This window comes from Hyperoodon ampullatus, assembly GCF_949752795.1.
Source record: "Hyperoodon ampullatus genome assembly, chromosome: 14".
NCBI lineage: Eukaryota > Metazoa > Chordata > Mammalia > Artiodactyla > Ziphiidae > Hyperoodon > Hyperoodon ampullatus.
Window position 1 is genome coordinate 83,884,708 of NC_136927.1, and position 27,083 is coordinate 83,911,790.

A 27,083-nucleotide genomic window follows, 5' to 3' on the forward strand; every position below is an offset into this window, starting at 1 on the left:
AAGACGCAAACAGGTTGGCGCTTTGGCACCAACACTTTGGCTGCTTGATGTTGGAATGACCTGGAGAGGTCAAAGCGGATGAGCAGAGTCCAGAAGCATCAGAGTCGATACTTCTGTCAGCTGTGCTAATGACATGAAAGAACAGTGGACAACTGTGCGCCTCAGGAAAGTGTGAGGAAGCTTTAATGAGATCATGAGATCATGCACGTGAAGCTCAGAGCATGGCACCCGGCACACAGTGAGTCCTCTAGTGCGTCAGCCATCAACCATACTACGATATAAGCAAAGAATCACAATCAAAATGTCTATCAAAAGATGGAAGCTAAAATAAATTATGATGTAGCTATACATTGGCATACCATACAACCTTTTTTTTTTTTTTTTTGCAGCACGCGGGCCTCTCACTGTTGTGGCCTCTTCCGTTACGGAGCACAGGCTCCGGATGCGCAGGCTCAGCGGCCATGGCTCACAGGCCTAGCCGCTCCACAGGATGTGGGATCTTCCCAGACCGGGGCATGAACCCGTGTCCCCTGCATCGGCAGGCAGACTCTCAACCACTGCACCACCAGGGAAGCCCCCATACAACCATTTTTAAAGGTACCTATAGAAATGCACTGAGTTAGAAAGATGCCCATGATACATGAAATGAAAAAACAAGAGGAAGAATTTTACATACAGTATGAACCCATTTCTTAAAAATTATGTTTATGCATATGTGTGCAATACATGTACATATAAACACACTCACATATACATACACTCATGTAGGAAGTGTGTGGAAGGATATACACTGAACGGCTCATGGTTACTATCTAAGATTATGGGGGGAAGGGAGGGAGACTCTCACTGTTTAACTCCTGAAATTGCTAAATTCCAAAGAGCATGTATTATTTCTGTGAATTTTTTTTAAACATGAAGAAAGAGGGTGGCTTGATTTCACATGGCAATGTTCCCTGGAAATGTCACCACGGAAGGAACCCGTGGTGTCTCTGTCCCTTCTTTCCCTCACCCACTCATGCAGTTACGATCATGAGTTTAGCCCCACTGGCTCTGGACTAGGGGCAGGAAGCCTGGGGTGCAGAGACCAGCAAGTTCCAGGTCCTGCTGTGAAGGAGCTCACAGTCGAGGCCTGTAAGGAGGCAGGAAAATCGATGATGACCAACAGTGATGCGATTCTAAAGACAGAGAAGAAGGACGTGGAGGAACGAGGCAGGGAGATGAGCGTGTGGATGAGCAGGTGTTGGGTAGGGAGACGCGGAGGGGTGAGGTCATCGGCCGCCGATGTGGGAACAATCAGACGAGGACTTGAAAATAAGTCTGATTCACGTGCTGCAGGTCACTGGAAGAGCTGGACGTGCTGGGGCAGTTAGGGAATACGGGGACTTTCTGTACTTTCTGCTCAGTTTTTCTGCAAACCTAAAACTGCTCACAAAAATAAAGTCTGTTAATTAAAGAAAAAATTAAAGTGAAATAAAAACCTCCCAAAAAACAAAACTGTGAGAATTCATTGACAGTGGTCTTGTGCTAACAAGAATTGTTAAAGGAAGTTCTTGAGGCAAAAGGATATCTGACAGAAATGGACAGTTTACAGAAAGAACTAAAAAGCATGAAAATGGTAAAAATGATAGCAAATATAAAAAATATTTTTCTCATTTTAGTTGCTTTAAAAAGATAGTTGACTATCTGAAGCAAATATAGTAACAAGGTATTGTAGGGTTTGTAACTTGTGCAGAGGTAAAATGTAGGAAGACAATAGGGGGCGAGGAAACAGAAGTCCACTGCTGTAAGGTTCTTATACTGCATCCTGCACTGCAGGATTATGAATCATAATTATTATTATAAAATGGAATAATTTTATTTGAACAGTTGGAATAAGCTAAAGAAATATACTATAATCTCTAGAACAACCAATAAAAAATTTTAAAAGAGGTATAACTAATAAGTCAATAGTGGAGATAAATTGGAATTATTAAAAAACTCATTCGATTTTTCTTAAAAAGGCAGGAAAAGAGGAAAATACCAGGAAAAATTGAGACAAACAGAAAACAAAGTGCAAGACAGTAGATTTAAACTGAACCATATCAAAAGTAACAAATGTAAATGAGCTAAACATTCAAATTAAAAGGCAGATTGTTAAACTGGATAAGAAAGCAAGACCCAACTATATGCTTTCTACAATAACCAGGCTTTAAATATAAGACATAGGAAGGTTAAAAACAAAAGTATAGGCAGAAATATACCATACAAACACTAATCAAGAGAAAGCGGGAGTATATATATTAATATTAAACATAGTAAGCTTCAGAAAAAGGAATATTACTAGAGATAAAGAGGGACATTTCACACTGATCAAGAGATCAATTTATTCAAGAACACAGGGCAATACTAAGTGTGAACACAGCTTCGAAATACACAAAATGAAAATTGTTAGAATTGAAAGAAAAACAGATAAATCCATGATTATAGTCACAGATTCCAACATTCCTCTCTCAGTAATTGACAGAACAAGAAGACAGAAAATAAACAGGAATAAAGAAGACCTGAATAATGTTTTCAAACAACTTTCCAAGTTGACATTGATAGGATACTCTACCCAAAAACGTTGGGATGCACATTCTTTTCAAGCACACATGAAACAGGCAACAAGTTAGAGTAGATTTCTGAGCCACAAAACAAATCTCAGCGACTTGTAAAGAAGAGAAATAATACAAAGTATGTTCTCTGACCACAAAAGACTTAAACTAAGAACCAAATAACAGAAAGATACCTGAAAAATCATCAAATATTTCTAAATTAATCAATATACTTCTAAATAACTCATTGGTCAAAGGAGAAATCATTATGGATGTTAAAAATACTCTGTAATAAAAGGTAATGAAAAATATTGCCTATCAGAACTTGAGGATGCAACTAATATAATATTTAAGTATTTATAATACTTAATATAGTACTTAATAGCAATCTTAAAATGTAAAATGCAGATGTTATAAAGGAAAGGCCAAGAAAGTAAAATGTTAAGCATTCCTCACAAGATGTAAGAAAAAGAACAGCAATTAAATTCCCCCCCAAAAGAAAACTCCAAGGAAGAAAAAAATACAGATTAGAGTAAAAATTACTGAACTAGAAAATGAACATATAACAGAGGAATTCAAAGACAAAACTTGATTCTTCAAAATAACTAATAAAATTGATAATCCTCTGGTAAGAATCATCTAGGGAAAAAAAAGAGAAAAGGCAACAAGTGCCAACAACAGGATGGAAAATGGGGCCATACTACAGATTTCACAGACAATAAAAAGAAAATTACCATTTTCCAACACACAAAAGAAAATTACCATTTGCCAACAGACAATGAAATAACAGATCTAAGTGGTGATTATTTGTGACCATTAAAATCATTAGAAGAAAGGCTGGTAAGGAATTTTGTAGTGAAAGAATCGAACACCTGCGCCCACTGCTCAATATTAACATCTCGACCAGACCTTGCCTCCTGATGTTTTGTAATAAAAAGTACACAAGACAACATATGAAGTATTGTTTAAAAGAAAATTGAAGCAGAATCTAATCAAGTCTCCAAGTTTAATTTTCAGTTTACAGAAAATACAGAGAACAAAGGAACACATGAAATTACACCATGAGAATAATGACCACCAAATCCAGAATGTGGAAAATTCTACAAGACTAATGACCCCTTTAAGAGGGACTTCCCTGGTGGTGCAGTGGTTAAGAATCTGCCTGCCAATGCGGGGACATGGGTTCGATCCCTGGTCCAGGAAGATCCCACATGCCGTGGAGCAACTAAGCCCGTGTGCCACAACTACTGAGCCTGCGCTCTAGAGCCCGCGAGCCACAACTACTGAGTCTGCACTCTAGAGCCCGTGAACCACAACTACGGAGCCCACATGCCACAACTACTGAAGCCCGCGTGCCTAGAGCCCGTGCTCCACAACAAGAGAAGCCATCACAATGAGAAGCCCATGCACCACAACGAAGAGTAGTCCCTGCTCACTGCAACTAGAGAAAGCCTGTGTACAGCAACAAAGACCCAATGCAGCCAAAACAAAAGACTAACGACCCCTTCAACAAATAAATGATGTAGGAGGAAGATGACAGGGAGAATCAATTAGAGAGTAAAAGAGATTTAAGATCAAAAGGAAAACAACTACAAACAAAAAAAGACTTAAGGGCTTCCCTGGTGGCGCAGTGGTTGAGAGTCCGCCTGCCGATGCAGGGGACACGGGTTCGTGCCCCGGTCCGGGAAGATCCCACATGCCGCGGAGCGGCTAGGCCCACGAGCCATGGCCGCTGAGCCTGCGCATCTGGAGCCTGTGCTCCGCAGCGGGAGAGGCCACAACAGTGAGAGGCCCGCGTACCGCAAAAAAAAAAAAAAAAAAAAGAAATGATACAATTTACATTAGCCTAAAAGATCAAATACCTAGAACTAAATCTAACAAGATACAAAAGATCTCTACAACAGAAAACCATGTATTATAGTTTTATAGTTACTTATGTGTATGTTTATACATGTATATGTATATATGTGTATACACACACACACACACACACACACACACACACACAGGGAAAGTGAAGAAAATCTTAAAAAATGGAAGGAGTAGACACCTAGATATTGTAAGGATATCAATTCTTTACATATTGATTTATAGATGCAATGCAATTGCAGTGAAAATCCCAGCAGGTTTTTTTTTCTAGAAACTGATAAACTGGTATTAAAATACACTTGGAAATGCAAAGGGCCAACGGCAGCCAGGACAATCTGGAAGAACAAAGTGGGATAGCAAGGTATCAGGTAATCTCTCTGATACCAAGACTTTGATGACAAAGTTGCAGTAATGAGGACGGTGGGGTCCTGGTGCTACGACAGATACACAGCCAATGCAGCAGACTAGAGAGTCCAGAAACGGACACCTGACTGAAGACAAAGGTGGCAATGCAGAGCAGAGATCAAAGCACTCTCAATAAATGGCCCTGGGTTAACTGGAGACCACAGGAGGGAAATGAAACTTGAACTTGTCCCTCACATCATACCAAACAAGAAAAGCAATTCCAAGTGGACTGTGGCTCCCAGTGTGAACGGGAAACAACAAAACTTCAGGAAGACAGTGTAAGAAAATACGCTAGTGGCCTGGGGGGAGGCAGACATCTCTTACACAGGACATGAAAAGCAGAGACCCTAAAAGAGAAAGTTGCTAAACCGTGGACTACCTGCCTCAATGAAGAGCGGCTCATCAAAAGACGCCGCTCGCAGCACCCTCACTTCCCCAGCTGTAGCTCTGGGATACTAACTGGGCTCGCTCAGTAGCACTTGCTGTGAGCCTTCTATGATTTAACAGATGTAAAAGCAGAGACTATAATTTTTTAAAGGAGTAATAAGAATAGACAGTGAGTAGGAACCAGTCTTAGCAGAACCTGTCCTTCAGGGAAGGGATGCGGGGAGGGCCGGGTAGAGTCCGCAGGACTGTCAGAGTGAGAGAGGGTTTTTAAGTGGAAGGAAAGGGCCCGTAGAAGGGGTGACAAGGAAGAGACAAGAAGACGGAGGGAGACGGGAGACGAGAGAGCGCCTTCTCCTCTGAGGGAGGAGGGAAGTGCCGGCAGATGAGGTTTGGGCGGATTGGGAACCCAAAGGGATGCCTTAGTCTCTGCTTTCCTCCTGAAGGAAGAGTCAAGGTCGTCTGCTGAAGGGAAGAGGCGTGGGCTGAGCCCGGAGGAGGGTCCTGCCAGCACCGTGAGGTGTGACAGCAGGATGTGCAGGACAAGTGGCACAAAGGTCCCTGAAGCCCAGTGCCGTCAAGACACAAGACGGGCGAGCAACGCACCAACCGATGCTTCTCAATTGCGGGACACGTTTTACTTTTCTGAGCACCGTACATGTGAAGGAAAGCCAGTTAGCAATCCTGATTATTTAAATCCCATTAAATTTCACCACCGTCTCCTTCCTGGCTTACCGGGTGGTCAGTAAAACAACAACAAGAATAATGGGAAACCCTAATAACGCAGTGCTGTTCGGGCAGACTCCCAGCATCCAGGGGACAGCCTGTATTCCACCTCCACCATGCATCCTGCAAGGCTGTCACAGACAGGTGGCCGCCAGTGGCCCCTTAACCGTACGCAGGCCAGGCACAGCTTACCAGTTGAAGATGTTGTCGCTGAAAAAGTGTACTTTTCCAGGCGAGCAAGTGTAGGCAGGTTTTCCTGGCCCAGAACGTCCAAGAAGGCTGTCATCCCCCTGCCGTCGCATGAGGGACCGTAGTCCTCAAATCCATCTAGAGGGGAAGAGGGGAACCACACTCGTACGTGCGCACCAACTGGGACTGGTCACACCTGGGCAAGACGGGGCTGGTCGCACGCCTTCTACTTTCACAGGCCTTCCCGGCTGAAGCCTCTGAGTATGGCAGACTTGACAATGCATGGAAAATGCAGGGGGCAGGTTAATAAACCAAGGGAAGGGTGATGAGACCAGAGCCTTCAAGAAGGGCCAAACGCCCTCCCTTCAGGGCTGCTGGTCTGATGCACTCTCACCACCGTGGATAGGACCCTCTCTGCCTTCTGGGACACAGGAGCAAGTGAACAAAGCGCTCGCCCCTATGAAAACTGGCCACGGAGCTCTACGCAAACACATTTAAAACGGCCGAAAGAAAAAGAAGTTTGACCCCTAAGCGAGAATCTGACGGCAAGTCCTCGGCGCCGTATCTTGTCGTGGCCTAAACGTCCTCACTATGCAGCTTCACCCACTCCGTGACATCGAGTCCCATCAACCCTCAGCCCTGGCCTGGCAACACCCAACCAGACCCCTGCACATGGATGTCTAACGGGTGCCTCCAACTCACTCTGGCCAAAAGTGAGCCAGCTGTCACACTGCCTCTTCCTCTCCAAGCCTGCTCCCCCATACCCCCAGCTGAGGGCAGGCATCCCCTCCCTCCAACGTAACGCCATACGTCCCTGGAATGGAATGAATCCCCCAACTTCTGTGTATTAGCTGCGTGACGAGAGTAAGTGACTTCACCTGTCTATGCTCCCATATTCTAACATGTAGGGTGCATACAAAACCCTACCCTTGCCCAGTCCAGATGTTGGAACAAATGAGTTCGTGCACGGCAAGACCAACGGGATCTGGCCCCTCATGACCTGGCCTTGACCCTGGCCACCACCTTCTACGCACCCACGCGTCAGGGGTGGAAAGGCTTCCCTCCTATCCCCTGAACAGAAATAGCTGGGCGAGAAGCGCTACTGAAAAAAAGCAAGAGGGTTCCTACGTGGCAGATAGAAAAACCACGGTTAATTTAGGCAGTAACTGATAATAGTTGAAAACAAGAGATGACAAGTTTGCACCTAGGTGCTTACTCTTCTTTGAAACATTAACCACATTTTTTTTCTCAACTAATTTCTTTTAGGCTAGTAATTAGAGCCTATTAAAAATGTACACTGTATAACAGTTACCCAGATAATTCTTACACATAATTAGACATTTCTAGAAACAAATGTGTGTGCCACGATCAACGACGTCATTTTCCTGCAGGGTCCCTCCTGGGAGCACCAGGCCCCTAACCACAGTCACGTGGCATGGGCTATTCTCAGTACCTTTCGGGACCCAGGAAGAATATGCAATCTCCAACCCACAGACAGTCACGGAGCACTGCAGACCCGGCCTGGAGTGGGCTTTAAAACACCGAGTTCAAAACAGACAGCTTTGGGACCTGATGATGTCCACAGACATACATGCCCTTTTCACATATACAACCTTTCATAAGGATCAGGTTTCAAAACATCCTCTGAGGCCCAACCGTGTACTTCATGGGTTAAGAACTCCTGTTTAAAAGTAAAAGAAAATATTTCTTCAAAAAACTCTGCTTATGGGCTTCCCTGGTGGCACAGTAGTTGAGAGTCCGCCTGCCGAGGCAGGGGACACGGGTTCGCGCCCCGGTCCGAGAAGTTCCCACATGCCGCGGAACGGCTGGGCCCGTGAGCCATGGCCACTGAGCCTGCGCGTCTGGAGCCTGTGCTCTGCAACGGGAGAGGCCACAGCAGTGAGAGGCCTGCGTAACCCAAAAACAAAACAAAACAAAAACTCTGCTTATCAGAGACCTAAAGAACTTAGCAATTCATTCTACAAAAGAATAATTGTTATTAGAGAACATGAATGATTCTACTACACTAACTATAGAAAACTACACTAACTATATACATGGAAATAAAAGCCATAAGCCATAAAATATTGGATAATAACTAAACTTTATTGGTTACTTCCTATAGGCCGGAACTGTGCTAAGAGCTTTCTGTACAGCAGTAGTTCACTAAACCCTGACAATAACCCTATTAGCCCATGTTTCCGTTAAGGGAATTGCAGCTCAGAGAGGCTAAGAAGGCTGCCGAAGGTCACGCAGCTACAGAGTGGCAGAGGCAGAATCTGAACGCAAACAGTCAGACTCTAGATGTTGCACTATGCTGTCCTGCCAGAAAGGAAACCGAAATTTTAATTTTAACTTTCAAAGAAATCCCTCCCTCCTCCCTGCCCGGGATTCAGCCACAGTGGCGTTCCCTTAGTTCTTCAAACACACCAAAAGCCTTCATCTCGATGATTTTGTACGTGCTGTTCCCACTGCCTGGGACACTATCACTCCTTAATCACTCCGCCCTACCCCAGCCTGGGTGTCACTGTCCAAAAGAGCCTTTCCCTGACCTTTGGCGGAAGGCCAGTCCCTGGCTACAGCCTCTCCTGGAGCTGTGGCTCTCCCGTCCTGACGCCGCCACAGAGGTGCTGGCACCAGCTTTTGTGGCTGCTCATGTCTGTCTCCCAGCAGCTCTGCCCGCTCCACGGAGGGGCTGTAACCCCAGCACCCAGTAGAGCACCTGACAAGTAACAGGTGCTCAATAAAAAGTAGTGCCGTGAAGGAACACCAAAAGAAACGAATGAAAATACTGAATTAAAAAAAAAAGAATGTTATAATATAAAATCATAAAGAAGCAAGAAGGAACCCTAGCACATGCCTTGATAAATTCCCTCATTTTATATTCAGAGCCCCCAAAGCCAGCAGCAAAAACTGGAATTCTTAGAACCTAAATGTTCTGCATTCCAGCCCAGCGCTCTTTCAAGAGATGTGCAGAAAGACCTACTGAGATGAAGGCTGAAAGCACAACAAAGCCAAAGGCAAGGGTTATGGCCCCTGAGGCAACTGAAGGAAGGCGAGAGAGACTTCCGTTTCCAGCCGAGAAGGTAAAAGACCTGCAAGGTTTACACAACTAGAAAACCAGGAAAAATATCAATGAAACAAAAGTTTCCAGGCACTGGACAACAAGCAGCCCAGCACTAGGATCTCCCAGAGAAGATCTCTCCTTGTCACAAACAAGGAGAGCCCTGAGGTGGCAGCGGCTGACCGCCTAGAGGGTTCTCAGCTGCAGAGCAGGAAGCGTGAGGAGGCCAGGGGAGAAGAGGGAGCCGCAGAGATCAGCACAGCAGCCCCCGGAAGATAAACCACTTGTGTGTTGCTAGGAAACAACTGCTTTAGCAGAAGTTGACACCCTATGGTCAACATTTAAGACCTACATACAGCTAAGGCTAAGGCACTAGATTTCTGATGCTTATACGGGGATAAAAAATACAGGTGGTGAATTTGAAACCAAGCCCCCAATATAAGACAATTGTGGAAAGGGGTCTACAGTTAAGGTGGGAATAGGGTAAAGGACGCTCACTCCTGAGAAATCAAAACCACAGCCTTGCATGACCTATGGGTGTAGAGACCGATTTACACGACTTGCAAAGTGTAGGCGCCTCACACTGAGCAACTGGGAGGATCACTATCCAGATTTATTCCAATTCCAGGCATCCCTGCTGAAGCAAACAAGCTGTTCTAAAGAGACTTACAATCCAATAAGCATGCACCTTCATAAAACAATCCCTGCTGAAGATAAATATGCAGTAAAAATTTTCAAACTATACATGGTTACAAACCATCAAGAGGAAGGGTTAACAGACACAACAAATGAGAATTTGCACCCCAAGATTAGAGATATCATAAAAAAATCTGAAGTACACTGTCACATAATTATGCATAGAATGAATAGGACTTTTAAAGTAGACACCATAATGAAAAAAGAGGAGAGTGCAGGGTGGGAGGAACAGGGACATTTGAAAAAGAACCAAGCAGAAATGAAAAATAGAGACAATTTAATTAAAAATTCAGTAGCTGGCTTAAACAGCAGTTTCGACACAGCTCAAGAGAGAGTTAGTGAGCTGGAAGATTGATCTGACAAATCACCCAGAACACTGCACAGAGAACTAAAGAGTTGGAAAATACGGGACAGCAATTGAGGCACATGAAGAATGGAATGCTAAGGTCTAAGACAAGTTCAGTAGGAATTCCAGGACGGATTAGTGAAAATAGGAAGAGGCAATATTCAAAGAGATAATGGCTAACAAGTTTCCAGAATATAAAAGATGACTATTCAATTTGAAGAAGTACAAATCCTGAACTGAATGATTAATAACAAATCCATACTTGGAAGCACTGTAGAACACCAATGGCAAAGAAGAGCATCTAAAGAAAAGGGAGAAAAATTAAAGATTAAATCTCAGACCTCGCACTTAAAAGATGTCAGAGGCATAATGTATGAGTTGAAAGAGCTGGTTCTGAAATCCACCTCTGCCTCTTAGAAGGTACCTACTCCAGGTCAATGTCTCACCTCTCTGATTCTCAGTTTCTCACTCTAGTAAAATGGATGCCTACCTCAGGTGACTGTTGTAGGGTAGGTTAAATGACAGTAGATGGACAGATAGATGTAGTTATGCAGCATGCGACACACATAAGCGCTTTAGAAATGTCAGCTGCTGCTGTTCGTATGTCTAAGCCACTGAGCGCATTATGTCACTGGTATTGTTTATGCTTCTACCCGCCCCCCCCCCACAGAGTTCAGGGCAACCACAGCAACTAGAAAGCGTGTTGCTGGGGCGGGGGGAATATGAGGGGAAGCCCTCGTATTAAACTCAGCCCAAACTCTGGCTTGACCCCTAAACCATGCCCCTGTGTGGTAAACTCCAGCATAGCTGAGGCTAGAACTGAAATGAGATTTGGGGTGCTATCCACTACAGGAGAGACAGTGGGAACAGTTGGACCTCAATTTAAATGCCTACTGAAATAAAACAAAACAGAACAAAGAAATCAACACTCTTTGGAGGCATATAGCAGAATTCAGAGATTTTTACAGCACATAATATTCACTATATCCAGGTTACACTCCAAAATTACTCAGTAAACAAAGAAACAGAAAACTTGAACTAGCTAAAAGAGAAAATGTCAAAGCATATTGAAAGGATCCAAATTTTAGAATTACAGACAAGGATTTTAAAACAACTATTATAAAATGCCTATGGATATAAAAGAAAATCTGCCTATAATGAGTGAAAAGATAAGAAATCTCAGCAAAGAAATGTTAACTATAAAAAGACACGAAATAAAAATTCTAAAATTGAAACACTATCTGAAATTTAAAAATTCACTGAGCAGACTTAACAGAATGGAGATGACAAAACAATGGCCAAAAATTCCCCAAACTCGGTGAAAGAAACAAATATATAAAATCAAGGGTCTCAGCAAACCTCAAGAAGATAAATACAGTTGGCCCTTGAACCACACCGGGGTTAATCCAAGTATAACTTATAGTCTGTCTTCCAAATGCGTGGTTCCTTTGCATCCACAGATTCAATCAACCACAGACCATGTAGCACTGAAGTATTTCTTACTGAAAAAAGACCTGTATATAAGTGGGCCTGCACAGTTCAAGTCCAAGTTCTTCAAGAGTCAACGGTACACAGAAAATCACACTTAGACACATCACAGTCAAACTGCTGATAACCAAAGAGAACCTTGAAAGCAGCAAAGAAAAACAAAAATTACATACAAGGAGTAATGATTTGAATGTCCCCTGACTCCTCAGCAGAAAGAGTGGAAGCAGAAGACCGTGGAAGCACACCTTTAAAGGACTGAAAGAAAAAAACGTCAATCCAGAACTTGACATCCAGTGAAATACCTTTCAGGGAGAAAGATGAATGAAAGACACTGTCAGACTAAAAAGAAACCAAAAAAGCACACACACTGAGAATTTACTTTCTAACACACCCTTTTAAACATTGCCAGCAACGGTGGACTGAAAGAAATGCTCGATGAAGTCCTACAGGCTGAAGAGGAGCGGTACCACTTGGAAACTTCACCTTCAAAAGGAATCAAAAGCATTGGAAGCAGTAAATGTGTGGGTAAATGTTTTAAAAATGATTTTTCCTCCTGATTTCTTCAAAAGACACACAATGGTTTAAAGCAATACAAATCAAAACTTGTAACTTCGTATTGGAGAATTTATAACACATAGATGTACTATGCAATAAAAACGGCAACATAAAGTAGGAGGGTAAGAAATGGAACTATACAGTTGTCAGTTTTCCACATCTTACGTAAAGTGGTGCATTATTAACTCTAAGTAGACTGCTTCTGTCTCCACGGCTAGACTTGGAGGCCCTTATGCCCTGGGACCACGTCACATAATGCCTGGTACATAACCTACACTTAATACATAGCAGTTTCTATAGAAGTCAGTCTCCCAAGACTTTGACTACCTGGATTCAATTCATGAGAGTCTAACAGCCCCTGAGAAGCTGAGAAAATCTAGCTTCCACCAAAAGAAACACGAGGTGCAGCAACTAGCCTAAAGCCACCTGGAGCCGCACGCACAGCAAGTTATCAAGAAACCAAGACATTAATTCATTCGCCTCTGCTTGCAAAAATGAGAGGTCTTAGTTTCAGGACAGAACGCAGGTCAAAACTATCACATAACTGCTATGATAAAATGAATACATTTCAACATCCAATACAAAGCGCATAGTTCCTCAAAAGTATTCCACCATCCTAACAATGAATACAGTAGAATTAAATTTTGGTAATTCATATTAAGTAGGTAAAGAGGGGCAGAGGGAAGAAAGACGTATAAAATTCACTGGAAATAGTAAGAAATCTGAATTACAGGGATTTTTGTTTTGTTTTAAGAAATGGAATTACAGTTTTAGTCCTGTACAGAACAAAGAACCAGGTTACCTCACGGCTACCTCTCTGGGAGAGTTCTGCATTAATAGACCGCTGGTGGCCAGTCAGAGCCAAAGAGGACCCGCCTCCTTTACATCCCTGGTTGGTCACATACTCTCCAACTGCAGCTCTGACCTCACCGGCGTGTCTGCAAATGCACAGCCGTCACCTGGCCTCACTATGGACAGCTCAGGACGGCACATCCCCCAGTGTGGCACAGGGAAGGGACATTAAATATCACTAAACCACACAGTGGGAAAGTTATTCTCTTCTCAATTCTCTGATTAATCAAAGAAAGTTTCGTTTCGACTAGTGTGTCTTCAACACTTCCCTAAAACTAGTTCATCTTCCTTTCGAACACAGAGCAGGGCTCACACTCAGAATCCTCAGCAGACAACTGTGTCTACCTAGAATTTTATCATGTTATTTTACTTCTGTCTTATGATAGTTTGGTTAAGTTTCATGTTGAGCAATTCATACAAGTTCCCCAAAATGTGTTTAAATAAAAGAAATTATTTGATACAAAGAAAAATACAGGTGGTCTATAGATACAGCAGACATAGGAAAAGCGGTACACAAATGACAGACTTCTGAAAAACACTGGGTTGGTATAATCCAAGGACAATATGCTCCACTAAGAGCATCCCATTCATTTATGAATAACAGTGTCTTTTACTCCAAGTTCCAAATATAGGTAAACACTGTCCTTTGTGTGGATCAACATCCTGGCCCCTTTCAAAATCCTACTTGAATCCAAATTGATGAGATTATCAGTGACACTATTACTCTTTCCTTGTAAATGATGTATTAAATTTTTGAACTTCTCCATACAAGCACCAGAGTTTACTAAAATGTACATCCAAGGCCGATTTGGAAGCCCTTGCCACAAAGTGAATGAAAACAGCCAGCATTATCTTCAACGTCAACTCCGACAGTATTCTAACCGGATACCATGATTAATAACCTCTTCCCATGACATTTTAATGTTGTTTTTTTTTTTTATTAAGTCTTCAAAGACAAACTAAATCGATCAACAGCTGATGAACTATATAATAACAGAGCAGGGTTTCTCAGCCTCAGCATGATTGGCCCTTGAACCACATTCTAACAGCCCGATGCAGGGCTGTCCTGTGCATTACAGGACATTCCACAGCCTTCCTGGCCTCAGCTCACTAGATGCCAGGAGCATCCTCTCCCCACTTTGTGAAAATCAAAAACGTCTCCAGACACAGCCACCGGTCCCCAGTTGGGAACCACTGTGAAGATAAAAGCTAGGTGTTACCTGAGCAGCCCCTGGTGAGTGGATGGTCCCGTAAGGGAAGGGGCTTCATGTCAGCGTCGGCAGGAATGACCTGGCCCCCCCGTGGCCTCTCTGACCTCATCTCCCACCCCTGCCCTCTCCTCCAGCCATGCAGCTCCCTGCTGCTTCCCCATGACCCCAGTCACTTCCCTGGCTGAGGGCCATCACACAGCCCAGCACTTCCCTCTGCCTGGAACGCTGCTCCCCAAGACGTCCCCTTTGATAACTTCCTTCTTCTCAGTAAAAGCTTTGCTCACTCATCCTCTCAATGAGGTCCACCCTGACCACCTGATTTTGAAATTGCATGCCTCCCACCTACACCCCACCGTACCTTGATCTACTTTTCTATTTTTCCAGAGAATATATCACCTTCTGACACACAGAACGTTTTCTTCCCACGTCTACTGTTTATCAGCTGGGCCCACCCCCAATCCTCCGCCATCGCACCCAGGGCAAAAACCTTTTACTGACTCCTTGATATGCCTGGCACACAGCAGGCAATCAGTAAGAGCTGCTGAATGAATAAATGGCAAAGATCTGTCAAGCTAGCTTGCTATGCCTCCTGGCAGTGGCAGCAACACATAAAATGACTCCTGCTCTCAGAAAGAATTATCTAGAATTTACATTTCTAGCCACTGCTAAGAGGGCAAACAGGCAACTGTTCACAGAATAAGGAACAAAGGTCTATGGACACGGTGATATCAGGAGCAGTGGATTATCCTGAGGATCCACAAGTCCAGGTCATCCACAAACATCAGGAATCTTAAGCATTCAAGCTAGAAATGAAATATGAAGTAGGGTATGAATAATGCCTTGTTCAAATTTTTTCATTATATTTTCTTACATTTGAAAAAAAAAGTTACCTACTCCACTCAAGAAAGCTTAATATAATACAGAAAAGCAAAGCCTTCTTAAGAAAATAGTCTCTAATACCTTCAAGCCTTCTTGGCTCACTTAAAATATTTTAAAAACAATACTGATCATGATCGGCTTCATTTGCTATCTCCGCGATGATGGACTTTTGGCAGCAGCTGCTTTCTAAGTTTCTGCCACGTATGAGCTTCCTTGGCAAGTTTGCACAGGACATCACTGACCCTTTACCAAAAATGACTAATAATTTAAACCTAACAAAGACCAGCAAGGGAAAGGCTGAGAAGTGCTATTTGACTTGTAGGGGTAGGGGTCCCCTCCGGCCACACCTTCTGCTCAGCACCCTGTCCCCAGCTGCACACCCATGTATCCACATGTTCCCTGAACCGTAGGGTCCACGTCCCCGTGGCCCTGGTGCATCTCAGGCAGCAGCTGTGGCTGCTGCCTACCCTCCAGGGGGATGGTCCAAGTTAAAAAACCCAGCTAACCAGCTAAGAGATATAAAGCTCACCTCCATCCAACCAAAACCAGAGTGGTCCTGAAGCAGTAGCCTTAAGCTCACCCAACCGAAGGTGAGGCTGCCTCTACTTCAATGATACTGATCAGTTTACAGAGTACAACAGAATTATTATCCTTTGACCCTGATGCTAGGTGACTAAGTAAAAAACAGGCGAACAAACAAAAACCTCTTCCCGCATTAAATGTGTTTCTGGAAGCTACAACTGTGGGGTAAAAAACGTTTTTCCCTTTCCCAGATCCTCCTCAACACTAACTGGTTACTCAAGGGTTATCTACCAAACAAAATGCACACCGTCAGTAGAGTCATCATTTAAAACAGGCTGCGGGGGGGGCTTCCCTGGTGGCACAGTGGTTAAGAATCCGCCTACCAATGCAGGGGGCATGGGTTCGAGCCCTGGTCCGGGAAGATCCCACATGCCGCGAAGCAACGAAGCCCGTGTGTCACAATTACTGAGCCTGCGAGCCACAACTACTGAAGCCTGCATGCCTAAAACCTGTGCTCTGCAACAAGAGAAGCCACCGCGATGAGAAGCCCATGCACCGCAACGAAGAGTAGGCCCTGCTCGCCGCAACTAGAGGAAGCCCGCACGCAGCAACAAAGACCCAACACAGCCAAAAAAATACATAAAAAAATAAAAAATAAAAAATAAATAAAACGGGCTGGGGCGCAAAATAAGTTGGATGAGGTTGCTCTGGCGAAAACACACAGGGGACCCTGAGCACGTGCCTGTGTGTCAGTGCTTTTCACAAGACACCAATCTGTCTTAAACCAGGCTAAGTATGAATTAACGCTTTAAGTATAATGTTAGGTGAAGGTGCTTTACAGGTTCAAAATACAATAGATACGATCTAATAAAAAGAGAGAAAGAAAAGAAATTTTACAGGTCATTTTGCATCACAAAAAGGATCAGAAGATCTAGTACAAAAAACAGAAGGCGTGTTAACAGCAAACCCATCTCAAACGTCCTCTCCCCACCCACAAGGGTTAATTTCAGGTGACAACAGTAAACCATAACTCAACATTTGACAGACTACTGGCGGTTCAGAGATGACAAAGGCATGGTCCCCAGACTCCAATAGCTCCCAAGGGAACAAAGATCTTCCCACACATAACAACCCACAATACCCCGGTGGCAAGAGCCACAGGGTACAGGTATAAACAAGACAGGGAGGAGACCAGCTCTGCTTGGAGGAGGAAGGAGCGGGTGGGAGATGTTTCCCTACAACAGCAGTAATATTTGAGCTGGGCCTTGAAGACCGAGTAGGAGTTTACCACACAGGAAGAGAGAGAGGATCTGGTAAAGGGAAAAAGAACATTCCAGAGGAAGGGAAGAACACAGCAGAGGAAAGTGCACTGGCTGTCTGCTGCCTTCGAGGGGTTCGGGAAGCCAGAGATTTCTCATGAAGCCACCAAGCCCTAGCTGAGCAGCCACCCCAGAACTGGTCTGAAGTGGAAAGGTGAGAAAAAATAAACACAATAAAACATGTCCAGTGAGATAACTTTATTGGCCCAGACATGAACAGAGGTAGAGACGGAGGCAGAATGTTAGAGCACATCTATCCCGGCAAGCATTTTCATTAAGAATCCGTTCTCCAGGCTTTCCCAATATTTACGATTCTCCATTCAACATGTCATCCTGTCACTATAACTCTGTGTGAGATACGCCACCCTGGGCCAGCCCAATTATCCATAAGATCCAATATTCTGTCTCTAACACAGCACTAGGGGACATTGGTTGGGAGAAAACATGACAGATGTGACCCACTGTCTGTGTCCACTTCAAAATGTTAGAAGATTGGTTGATGGTGGCTGAGAAGGAGTCTAGCCTTATTTGCAAAATGTGTACTTAAAAAAAGAGAGAGAGAGAGAGAGAAATCTGTATTAATGTAGAGCTTATGTAATTGATCATTCTTAGCGCTTCTCATTAGCCACTCTTCGATGAACAATAACCAAGTCTCTGCAAGGCCTTATATGATTTGGGGGGGACACTAGAGTAAACCATCCATTAATGTATTATTTAAAGTGGCTTCATCTTTCTTGCTAACAGGCTTATAAATACTAATGCAGATTCCTAAATTGGGACTATTTCTAAAAGCTACACCAGACAAACCCAACCCAGGCGAATGATAAAGAACGTTCTTGCTTCTTCACTGACTTTGGGGGGGGGCGCGGAAGGTGGAACTGACCCCTCCCCATGGCAGGTCTTTGTTGACTTAACTAAATTTCAATGGCAAGCTGCGCAGGCAAACTTTCTCTGTGTAAATGCCATTCTCTAACAAGACCCACGCTGATTTATTAGCTCCTGTATGAGCGGACCCGTCCAGTGCATAATGTTTTCTATCGCAAATCTTTGAGGGCTACTGATGGTTATTACTAGCACTACGCAGTTTGCTGGCTGAAGAGACCAACCCAGCTCATGAGCAGCCGTCCTTTCTAGGCCATGCATACATGGAAATTCCTCTTTGATTTGTGGCTTTAATCACGGCTTCCAAAACCCGTCATTATTTATGACTCTGACTTTTACACTGACGGTCAACGGGAAACACTGACTCGGGTCACCTGATAGGCAAGCACTCTGCAGCTCCAAGCCGCTCGTGGGCTCCACTGTGATATTATACATCTCAATTTTCCTGCCAACCCACCCAGCTGGCGACAGAGCTGGAGGAGGTGTGGGTGAGGAGGCCAGACTCTACACAGTCTGATGGACGGAAGAGTGCTACTGAAAAATGCAGCGACTTCTCCACTCAGACTTGAGGCAGATTCGAAAAGGAAAAAAAGGTTGCAGAACAAAACCCACAGCCCCTGGGGTGAGTGTATGCGCGTGGGGGACTCTATTTTCCTACTGTTCAAAATATTTGAGACAATCAAGCAATGCTGGCCAACATTACACCACTTTTCTAGTGACCACCTTGGCCAAACTGCCAGGAAGGTCGCCTTCCTCCTTCTGGAAAGAAGCAAACTCCTCCGCAGATGCACCGAGTTCCATGCCTGTCTTACACAGTCCAACCCCGCCATCACCCTCCCCTCCTGCTGTCTGCCATCTTCCCCTTTGCACGGACTCCTTCCCCCCATCCACGGTTATGCTCTCCCCTGTGCCTTGATCTTAAAAAGCAATTCTTATTTTTTTAACTGAAGTATGCCATTCACACGGAAAAGTGCACAGAAAGTAAGTGACCAATTTTTTAACTGAATATGCCTGTGAAACGAGTCCTCACCTCAAGAAAGACAATTGAACCGGCATCTCCAAAAGCCCCCCATGCTCCCTTCCACTTACTGCCTTACCCAAAGGGGACCACTCTCCTGCCTTCTACATCAGATCAGCTAGATCGCTGTGCTTGTTTCCATAGTCTGTGTAAACAGAATCATCCAATCTATACCCTTTTGTGTCTGGCTTCTTTCACCAACCACTATGTTTGTGAAGTTCATCCATAGTACTGAGTGACGCTGTAGATAATTCACTCTTATAACTGCATAGTTTTCCATCGTGTGAACATAACCACGATTTATAATCCATTTCACTCACGATGGACATTTGGGTGGGTTCTAGTTTTCGACTATTAAGGATAGTGCAACTATGACCCTGTCTTTTTTAAAATATGTATTCACGTTTTGTGGGCAAGTAACCAGGAGTGGAAAGGCTGGGCCATCCAAATCCTTTTTCTCTTTTTTTGAGGTTGTCAGAGTAGATATAAATAATGCAAAGGTGTTCTGGGCTCTCTTATCCAGGAAGAAAAGCAACTGACTTCAACCCCTCCAACCCCTCCAGCTGCTTCTTCTCAAAAGGGTCTGTTTTCCTGGCTACACTGGGAGCTCCCAAGAACAGTGACCATTCCCCAAAATGCCCAATGGGCAGCCAGTGTCTGGAATACAGTGGGTACTCGATGCATGGACTACAGGCAACATATCCTCAACTTCTCGATGCCACTCATTCTGGCCTGGCTTCTGGCCCCTGGTTGCACTGGAAAAGTTCTCACTGAGGTCACTCACCCATTGCCCTCCTTGGCCTGACCCAACTCAACCGGCACCTCCCATCTGTGCCATCTCTACGCACACCTTCCCTCTAGGTGGGAGCAGCTCTGGGATGGAGCCCAGGGCTTCTTCATCCCTCAGTCCCCAGTGCCTCCCACAGGCTGGTGCCTGGGAGGAGCTGGAGAAACATCTGCTACATGGATGAACGACTTTCCAAACAGGGAAAGCAGCCACTTGCTCTCATCTCTTATTTTTTCTCCTCATTAGGCTAAGTGGTGTTTTGAAGCTCAAAACCACTTTCTCTTTCATTAGCTAGGTTTTGTTGCAAAATTTCTGCTTAAAAAAATCTTCATTTGTGAGGTAGAAAGCCATATAAAACTCTCTTTTTAAACAGAGACAATTTCAGGGAATCTCTAATGTTCATCTGGTTGTCTCATAGGAAATGGAAAATACAGAACAACCAAAGTAAAATGCATTACGATTACCAGCCGGGAAGCACAGTTGCCTCGGCCCACACCATGCTGACTCTTTTGTTCCTTGCTCACCCTCATCCTGTTGGGAGGAGATAGGTACAGGCTTTTAATATCCAACACGCCAACAGGAAAAAGGAGACGTGAAGGCTGAACAACTTGTCAAGGGCTCCTCAGCAAAGCAGGGGCTGTGCAGGCAAAAGTCAGCTCTTCAAACTGAGCCCAGTGGGAAAGGCAGCCTTTCAGGGTGGCTCAGCTAATTGACAGACTTCTGGGTGCAGACAGAAGGAAATCAAGTTTCAGAGGAAGACAAATGTATGACACCACTTATCTGTGGAATCTACAAAAAGGATACAAATGAACTCATTTACATAACAGACACACAGGCATAAAAAACAAACTTACGGTTACACCAAGGGGGGAGAGAGAAATTAGGAGCTTGGAATTAACATATATACACTACTAAATATAAAATAGATAACTAACCAACAAGGACCTACTGTAGAGCACAGGGAGCTATACTCGATATCTTGTAATAACCTATAATGGAAAAGAATCTGAAAAAAGAATATATATATAATAAATATATAATAAAAAGAATATAAATATATGTATATACAACTGAATCCGTTTGCTATACAACTGAATCCGTTTGCTGTACACCTGAGCCTAACACGACATTGTAAATCAACTACACTTCAATTAAAAAAAAAAAAAATCCCCCCCCCCAAAAAAAAGGGAAAGAAATGAAATCAAGTTTGGTTTAGAACCAAGGGCCAAATCCAGCCCTGTGTTTGTAAATAAAGTTTTATTAGCAAACAGCCATGTTCATTCATTTATGTATATCTGTGAGTGCTACCAGGCTACAGTGGCAGACTTGAGTGGTTATAGCAGGCCTTCTGGCCAACAAAGTCTAAAATGTTTACTATCTGATCCTTTACAGAAAAAAAAATTTGCCCATCTCTGACTTGGAGAATAGTCTGATGTTTGGATTTTGTTCTATTTCCCAACTATAAGCACATTCAAGTTGCTGTTCAAACTATTTAACTCAACAGGGAGGTCATTACCTTAAAAAAAAATTGACAATCTTTGATTTGAGTTTATATAATAGTTCAGAGAGAAGGTTCAATGGTTTGGTTTGGGGCTAAAATTAATCTATTTTCTCTGTTTGGCTGTGGTCCTCAAGCAGAACATTTTTACAAACCTGGACCAATGTGGGCAGGTGAAATGGAATGCATTCTGCTCTGGAGGATGTTTTTTATTCAAGCTTGAACATACACCACTCCTTCTAGCATTAAGATTCAAAGAGTCTATCTGTATCCCTCTGACTTAGCTAATCCCATTTTCAACAGATATTACTTGTTGGCACCTAGCTTTTCTCATCAACAGAAGTATACTTTCTTCCAACTTCTTTCATAGATACCTCAAAAACTAAACATTTGAAAAGAAATACACAGTCCCTCAAATACTAACAGATTCTCCAAGTCTGTCTTTTGAAGCTAAACGCATCTTACAATAACATGGCAGCTGACTTCAGAATTGAAATCCAGCTTTAAACTCTTCATGTAGACGTTTGATCATATATGAAACTTTCCTCATTTTTAAAAACTTTCTATTAAGGAAATTTTCAAACACGTGAACAAATAGAATAGTATAATAAACCCCACACCCCTAGCAACCAGTTTCAACAAGTGTAAACATTCTGCCAATTTCTCCCACTCATCCTTCTTCCCAACTTTTATGATTTATTGTTTGTTGCAGCATTTTCAAAGCAGACCTCACACATTAAATCATTTCACCCATAAATGCTTATTTGTTTCTGTTAGATAAGGTCCTTCTCCTTTGAATAAAACTGTGACACCACTATCGCATCTGACAAAATAATGATTCTTAATATAACCTAATACCCAGCCCAAGTTTAATTTTCCCCAACTGTCTCAATAATGTCTTTTTATAGCCGATTTGTTCAACTAAGGATCCAAATATGACCACGTATTGTATTTTGTTGATAGGTCTCTTAGGTCTCTTTATATCTGCAACAGATTCCCCTTTTTTTTCACCCACCACTGGTACACACTTAAATTCCAATTGGCCAAGCAAACCTTACCAGGAGTAATACCTCTTCAGCCTCCACCTGCTTTAAGCAACCCAGACGGTCACAGGACTTTAAGCCCCTGAGGCACAGACGCATCCAGCTCCACTTTCTACGTGCAATCCACCACCAGGACCACTGTGCCAGACCATCCCACATACTTTCTGCTCTCAAGAGAAGGAATTTAGATTGCTTCAGCAAGCTAATTCACTAAAATTAAATCTTTTCTGTGCTGCAATGACCCGAAGACTCTGAATGATTTTAAAAGACAGAGCAGCCTTTCATTATGGCTTCGTTTTGAAGTTAGCCAATTTAATCAAGAAATCACAAAGTAAATCGGACAAGACTCGTCATCCATTATCACTACCAGTAATGACATTAATTGAACACCTAGATTATGGAGGACACTGGGTGATGAAAAAGGACGACCTATGTTCCTGCCCAAAGTGACTTAGAGCCTAAATGGAGCGGTTATCCCATCGTTTAGACAAAAAATGCCCAAAAAGGACAACAGATGGAGAACCACCGCAACCAACATCCATGCTCCTGCCATTAGCTTAAGGATATTTGTGAGGTCAATCTGTGTGATGGAATAAAAAAAACAAGACTCAGAGGAACAGAGTTGGATTGCTAGTTCTATCATTTATGACCTGTGCCACACTGGATAAGTTAGTTAACCTCTCTGATTCTCAGTTTCATCATTTGTAAAACAGGAATAATCCCACCTACTTCACAGAGTAGCAGCCCTTAAAACCGAATCAGAAAATCGTATACGAGTGCCTAGCAATAATGATGATGGTTAAAATAAGAACAGTAATCAAATCATTGAATAGAATACTCTATGCCAGGCACTGGGCTAAAATGTTTTATGTGTATTGTTTCATCTAATCCTCATATCAGTCCTATGAAGCATCTCCAATTCTTATGTCATTTTCCAGATGAAGAATGTGAACAGAGTCAGTGATCTGCTCACACTGACTCAGCTAAAGGCAGGAAGTGGGATACAGGACCTCAGGGTTCTTGCTATCAATCACAGCACGATAATGCTTCCCAAATACCACCTCAGTACAGTGCAAAGGTGGGACCCAGGGCTGCATAAATGACTGGGGGGACAGGCCCTCCTATTATGGCTATTAATCAAACCAATTATATTGTAATTTCATAGGAACAGCACCCTGAAGCCCCCACCCCTGCTCAAAAAAAAAGCCCCAGGAGGCTCCCAGAGTTGCCCTACCCATGGCATGGGTGTGTTCAGAGCCACAGTGCTGGTTTTCTTCTTTACTGGGACGAGTCTTCAGCAGTCTGCTAAAGAGTATTTATGGCATTCTTTATCACAAGTCTCAAACACCCAATATTTGCACAAACAGGGCCAAAGGAAAATCAGAATTATTTTTTCCTATATAATCTCTTCCTTTTTGAACACATATACAAAAAAGACAAAAGGAAGCTAGCTGCCAGAAAAGAGGTCCAAATGTCTGCCGTCACCACACTGTGACAAGCCCAAGCTAGCCAAGTGGAAGAACCTCCTGGAAGAGAACTGAGGCCCTGACCTGCAGTCCCAGCAGATTTCCTGTCCAAGAGCCATGTGAAGAGAGCTATTTTGGACCTTCTTATCTTCCCAGAGTTCAAAAAGAACACACGAAGCTTCTGCATCACCCAGTCAATGCAAAGAATTGTTAGAAATAACAAAATGCTGTTGATTTAAGCCACTGAGTTTTGGGGTGGTTTGTTAGATAACTGATATAGCTAGAAATCAGCTTTTCCAGCCAGGCCAAATATCGAATCTATGAATGAGAGGTGCCTTAACAGCAGGTTACTGTTGTTTATCAAGAGAAAGGCTACATTCCTTCCATTCGAAGATGCCTGCTGGCCGAAACATTCAGCTCTGTAAACCTGGGGCCAACACTGTACTTTGCCCCACAGTGTTAAATAATTATGAATAATGATCACAACAATAATAATGGCAGATAATATTTACCCAGCGTGTCCTATGTACAAGGCTTCACGCTAAACCTTTTATTATTTAACCTGCGCGGAAGCCTTTTGAGGTGGACTTCTATTATGCCCATTCTACAGATGAGGCAATGAGGCTCCAAGTGGTACAGTGACTTGGCCGGGATCACACAGCCAGTAAAGAGTGGCTCAGGACTTCACCCTCTGGCCATCTGACTTCAGGACCCATGCTCCTAAACACTGGCCACTTCAAGTGTCATTCTACTTTAATAAAGTTGCCTCCTTCTAAAAGAAGTAATGTGTATAAAGGGTTTAAACTGCGCCTGACCTATGGTGTTTTCTGTAAACACCAGTTCTTGTTAGTAGGAAACTTGTAGATGGGGAAGGGAAGCGCACAGTAAGCCCCCATTAATGTTGGCTATTGTGATTTTTTGTACAGGCCTCCTTCATCAGCAGGCAACCCGGCGTTTGGTGATTATCTGTCGGCTCTCTCCCTGGACTGTGAGCTCCCTGAGAGTCGTCACCGTTTCGGGTTCGAGTTTGTAGGTCCCGGGCTCCGCGCATGGCCGGCCCAGAACCAGCAGGTGCTCAAGAAATGTTTGTTGAATGGAAAGGAAATGCTTCAGTCACCACAAATGCGAACCTGCATTTCCAGGAACACCTTCCCCAGCCATCAGTCCTTAACGTGATTCTAAAGGAAAGAGCAGGAAGGGACAGGTGAAGGATACCCACCCAATGGGCTCCTAGGGATGAGAACGGAGCTGGGCTTGTGGCCAGGACACTGGAGAAGTCTGTGCGAGTCTGTGGCCGGCCACACGGGGAGCCGAACCTCCTAAACTCCCCAGCACTCTGAAAAGTCCCAGGGAAAAAAGTGGAGGCCCTGGGGGGAAGCCCCCGGCCCCCAAGGTGGCCACGCCTCCCCCCTCCCGGAATCACTAGGAGGAGAGCCTAGCCCTCCCACCCCTCCCGGGCCGCCGCAGCAGGAGGAGGAGGAGGAAGAGAAAGAAAGTGACAGGAAGTCAGAAGTTTCCCAGCAACAAAAATCCTTCCCATCCTCGGCCGCCCCGCCCAGTGAGGAGGGACCACCACAAGTGATTAAGGCAGTTGGGGGTCCCGCTATTCTGGGCCCAACACGGAGAGGCCAGCCCGTAGGTCCCACCCCCGCCTTTCGTGCACCCCGAATTCTATGAGAGGTTCCCAGGGAGGGGCGGGACGCCCGAACTGTTACTTACAATCATCTAAGTCATCCTGCAAGTCCACAAAGTACAGGGGGATCCCTGAAAACCGAGACACATAAGGAGTTACAAGGGGGCTGCGGCAGGCGGCCTCAGGGGCGGGCGGGGGCGGTCCCCGGGCCTCGAGGGGGTGGTCCCGGCTTGGGGGTAGGGGGTAGGGGAGTCCAGCCCCACTCACCCGCCATCTTGGAATGGGCCTGGAGGCGGGCCCGGCGCGCGAGGGGCGGGGCCAGAGGAAGAGGGGCGGGGTATCTGGCTTCGGATCCCGCCCCTCATCGGCGGCCCCGCCCCCCTGCCCCCGCCTCGAGCCTCGCGGCGCCAGCCGGCCCCGCCCTCGCAGCGAAGGTGGCTGCCGAGGTGGGCGGGGAGGTCAGGTGACCCGGCTGGCGTCCCAAGATGGCGGCAGCGGTGGCGCCTGGGAACCCGCGGCACCGTCCCGGCTGCTGAGGCGGGCCCCGCACGGCTGGTGACGGACGGGCCAGGCCGAGGACCGGCGAACGGGCGGCCGCCGCCTCTACGCGCCCCGCGGCCGGGGCTAGGCCTTGCCGCGGCGGCGCTGGGGGATGCTCGTGCTGGGCCGGGCCTCTCCCTCCTTAACTTAGGGCGGCGGCGGGCCCGCGCCCCTGGCTCCCAGGCCATGGCGCTGAGGGAGCTCAAAGTGTGTCTGCTGGGGGTGAGTGGCGGCGGGCCGGCTGGGAGGGCCGCGGGAGGCCGGGCGGGCCGGGGACCCGGGCGTGCCCACGTCCCCTTTGCCCCTTCTCCCAGTCTCCGTGCGGGACGCCGCCTACCTGCCCCGGGACCCTCCCTCCAGCCCCCCTTCCGCCCCCGGGCCGTCCCGCCCACCTGGCCGCACCACCCTGAAGGTTTTGCTGGCGGGAGGGACCTTCCCCCTCGTCCCTCCCTGGAGCCCAGGGTCTCTTCCCGCCCCCTAAAGGGTGAAGAGCCCTCCCTGCTTCTCCATTGCATCTGGGTTAAGAGCAGCTCTTAAATAGCTTCCCCAGGTACTAGTTAGGAGTTGGCCAGGTCTTGCGAAGTACGGCCAGTAACAGGTCTTTAGGTTTTACGAGCAGCAGTAGTCTCCTTTGCCATCTGCTTGGTGTTTTTGAACTTGTGGGATACCTCTGACACTTCTCACAGAGTTACTTTCCTTGGGGCGGGCGGGGGAACATTCAAATCAGGAAGCCCCAAAGACTAGTTTGAAGCTTCAGCTTCCTGACTTGTCAAGGCAACTTTGCTATTTCAGAGCATACTTTCTGAAATTGATGCTCTCTTGCCTGAGTTGCTACTTTAAAGACTGAAAAAGATTTCAATAACTAGTCTTCCCCCTTCCTAGATAGGGTGGGGCTGGGATTTATCAGGGATTACTCAGAAGTAGTTCAAGAGTTCATAGTTCACTTAGACTTATTATAAAGCAAGTGAGTTTGTCACTTTGCACAGTGAGCAGAAACTTCGGATCTTTCAAAAGATCCCGTCTCTTAAAAACTTGGAACCACTCTCCTACAATACATTTTGAAATCTCCTAGTTACTCCACTGAATTTTTATGAAAACCTTTTTGTGTTTCTTAACTTCTAAAATTTACCTATCTGGA

The 27,083-nt window shown here is 44.9% G+C and overlaps 1 pseudogene across 1 annotated transcript in view; it reads right to left on the minus strand.

Annotated features, from left to right (window-relative positions):
* The window catches only part of LOC307063356 (serine/threonine-protein phosphatase 4 regulatory subunit 1-like), a 62,350-nt pseudogene extending 36,217 nt beyond the window's left edge, over positions 1-26,133 (minus strand). The window contains exons 1-3 of the transcript in view: positions 25,673-26,133; positions 25,492-25,536; positions 6,150-6,284 (exon numbers count right to left, since the gene is read on the minus strand). The product of the transcript in view is annotated as a serine/threonine-protein phosphatase 4 regulatory subunit 1-like (transcript). The remainder of the gene's footprint in view (positions 1-6,149; positions 6,285-25,491; positions 25,537-25,672) is intronic.
* Between the last annotated feature and the right edge of the window lie 950 nt (positions 26,134-27,083).